Here is a 3338-nt window from a genome sequence, read left to right as displayed (position 1 = left end):
TGCAGCGATGGATACACGGGCAACTGGAGAAATTTTCAAGGCGATGGGCGTAAAGGACGACACTTTGAAAGTGCGTTTGCGCCGCCTGACGGAAGCAGAAATTAGGCAGCATACTGGCGTTGGTGGAGGAGAAGGCGTTGAAGACAAAACAAGTCAGGCCAGCACAGAGATTTACGTGCACGAAAGCCCAAACAACGGTGCGAGTGATGAGAGGCGCTGGAGACCTGCATCATGAAACCCAAACGACTACACGACTCGGAGTTTAGTAGCAAGCAGCGAGGCGGGTAGCGGCACGTTTACGCCAGCAGAAGTATGAGGCTATAGCAACGACGATGACTACGAGTGGCATCTAGGCGAGATGATAAGGGCGCCCACGCCAATCGAGGTGTCCGATGACAGCTATAACGAGCCACGCAGGGGCGAAATGGACATCGACATGAGGACTGCCAACGCCCAGGTGAGGGTTATATAGAGTATGTCCGGCGCATCACTATGACGATGCGAATTTTTAACGACGCGTCACACAACACCGAATCGTGGCGACAACCACCTGCGCAGGCGTTGTGCGACGTAGCAGCGGCGACAATATAAAGTGATAATAGAGGCAATGAAGGAAGCGAAGAGGAGAATGCGCTCACCCTGTTGGTGGAGCAAGACCGCGGGTTGGAGCAGTTGCTGGAGGAGTTGGCCAGCACAAAAACAGAGTCAGCAGACCCGATGATGATCCACGAAATTGAACGCTGGTTGCAGGACGACAATCTACAGACAGGTAGTGACCCGGTAACTGGCGAAACTTCAGCGGCACAAACCCGGTGCCAAGGGAACTGGTAAGGGTCATTCAGGAGCGGCTGCATGCATGCATGCGGTGGGCACAATGGTGTACCGCGTACGTATTACAGGTGCGGGGATGGTGACAATCACGCGTCCAGAGGGAAGTAAAGGGGTGGGGTGTGAAGACCCCAGGTCCCTACACTCAGGGACTTCAAAATTGGCTGTCATATGTTATTGAACTAAATTATATTTTGAATTGTTAAATACATATATATATACATATATATATATATAGATATAAATGTAGAACTAAATGTAGAACTGTTGAATTTATTTATACATATTTAACGAATTGCTAATTATAGACATACATACGTGAAATCGAAATACATATGTACAAATCTATATTGAAATTTGAAGTACATACATACGTACTTAGATATCATGATTCAATAACACAAGGTTCGATAAACTGACAGTTGTCTCTCTCGCTCCGCTCCCTTAGCATTGGCACCGTGTTGCTTCTATGCAAATTTACTTGGAAAAAGTGTAGCATTGGTGTGAAATACAAGTATAAGCTTTTATTTATTTGTATATGCATATGAAGCATATTTAACGGATGAAAACATAAATTATTATTAAATTAAAGGAACCCATTCGCGACGAAGAGTGGGGTCTCCAGTAATGCAACCTTAGTCAATGTAATATCAATTCTCAAGCAAGCGGAAGGGCGAGTAATCGCCAGAGCAACAGTGGATGGTAGAGCAGTAATAGCGGCGGTTGATACAGGAGCAACAAGAAGTTTTATATGCATTAGAGCAGCGAACACCCTGGGAATCGAGCGGTCGCTAAGAGTGCACAAGAGAGTGGTGATGGGAGAGGGCAGACCAATATCGGTCACAGAAGCGGTAGAGGCGGTAGTAAAGGTGGGCGATCAAGAGAATAGGAGCGAGTTACTCGTCCTCGAACGAAGGCTGCATGTACCATGTTAGAAGTACGCGAAGTAGAGAGAGCTGAGGAAGGCGAAAAGACCGCAAATGAACAACCCACATCCATTGAGGATGCGACGGAAGTCGAAAATTTCTTAAAGAAGGAGGTGCTCGCATTCGAGAAGATAACGAGGACGACTAACATCGCCGCCCATAAGATATAATGCGAGGTGATCGACCCATAAAATAGCGCTACTTTCCCAAAAACGCGAAAATGCAGGAGGTAATAAACAGGGAGATCGACGAGTTGATAGAGAAGCAGTGCATCGAGCCGTCGCACAGCCCACACAGCGCGCCAATCGTGCTCGTAAAGAAGGAAAACGGAAAGTGGAGACTTTGCGTGGACTATCGGCAACTTAACGCGCGCTCGGTACCGGATGGATACCCACTCCTATGAATCCAACACATTTTGGATCGACTGAGCAGCGCTAAATTAATTAGCAGCTTGGACGTGAAGAATGGGTCCTAGCAAATCCCGATGGAAGAGAGTAGTAAGGAGTATACTGCGTTCACTGTGCCAGGACGTGGCCTGTTTCAGTGGCGCGTAATGCCGTTCGAGCTACATTCAGCGCTTGCGACGTTTCAACGAGCACTGAACAAAGTCATCGGACCAGAATTGGAACCGCACGCGTTTGGTTATCTGGACGATATTATTATCACGAGTGCGACGCTAGACCAACACATGGAACACCTGAAAGCAGTGTTTCGACGATTGCGACAGGCGAACCTCAAGATCAACCCAGAGAACTGTGAGTTTTTCAAAAGGAGTTTGAAATACCTGGGTCATGTGGTGAGGGAAGAAGTGATTCACACCGATCCTGACAAGATGACGCGCGAGTTACGGCGCTTTCTGGGCGCGGCNTGCGGCGATTAAAGAATTGGCACCGCCAACAAACCCGCGCGAGTTACGGCGCCTTCTGGGCGTGGCGTCATGGTATCGGCGAATTGTTCTGGATTTTTGGCATGTTGCACACCCTCTGACGTCATTACTGAAGAAAGGAAGCCGATGGAAATGAGGCAATGAGCAGCAGACGGCCTTTGAAAAATTAAGGAGCGCACTATCGGAAGCACCGGTATTAGTGTCCAGTTTTTTCCCACCATTTCACGCTACAAACCGATGCCAGGACCGATGCCAGGACGCATTGCAAGATGGGCACTAGAACTCCAGCAACATACATTCGATGTAAAGTACCGCAAGGGTAAGTTGAACGTCGTTGCCGATGCACTGTCACGATAACCCCAAGACGTACAGCTCAACATATTAGTGCAGGATAAAGAGGCAACGGCCTGCAAGTGGCTGACCGAGAAAATGGCAGAGGTGAAGAGGACACCAGAAAAGTTCCCGGACTACACAATTGTAAACAACGAACTGTATCGACACATCGCAGTCCAGATGAATGATGAAGACACAGTACCGTGGAAGCTATGCGTGGCAGCGCCACTACGTGAGAGAGTACTGAAGGAAGTTCACGATAGTCCAAGCGCAGGACACATGGGCATCCGCAAGACGATAACGAGAGCGACGGCACGTTACTACTGGCCCGGAATGTTCAGGGACATAAAGAGGTATGTCCGACA

The sequence above is a fragment of the Rhagoletis zephyria genome, unplaced genomic scaffold (genome assembly GCF_001687245.7).
Source record: "Rhagoletis zephyria isolate East Lansing unplaced genomic scaffold, Rhagoletis_zephyria_1.1 Rzeph_scaffold_05085, whole genome shotgun sequence".
In the NCBI taxonomy this organism is placed as follows: domain Eukaryota; kingdom Metazoa; phylum Arthropoda; class Insecta; order Diptera; family Tephritidae; genus Rhagoletis; species Rhagoletis zephyria.
Note: the sequence above shows the minus strand (reverse complement) of the source record.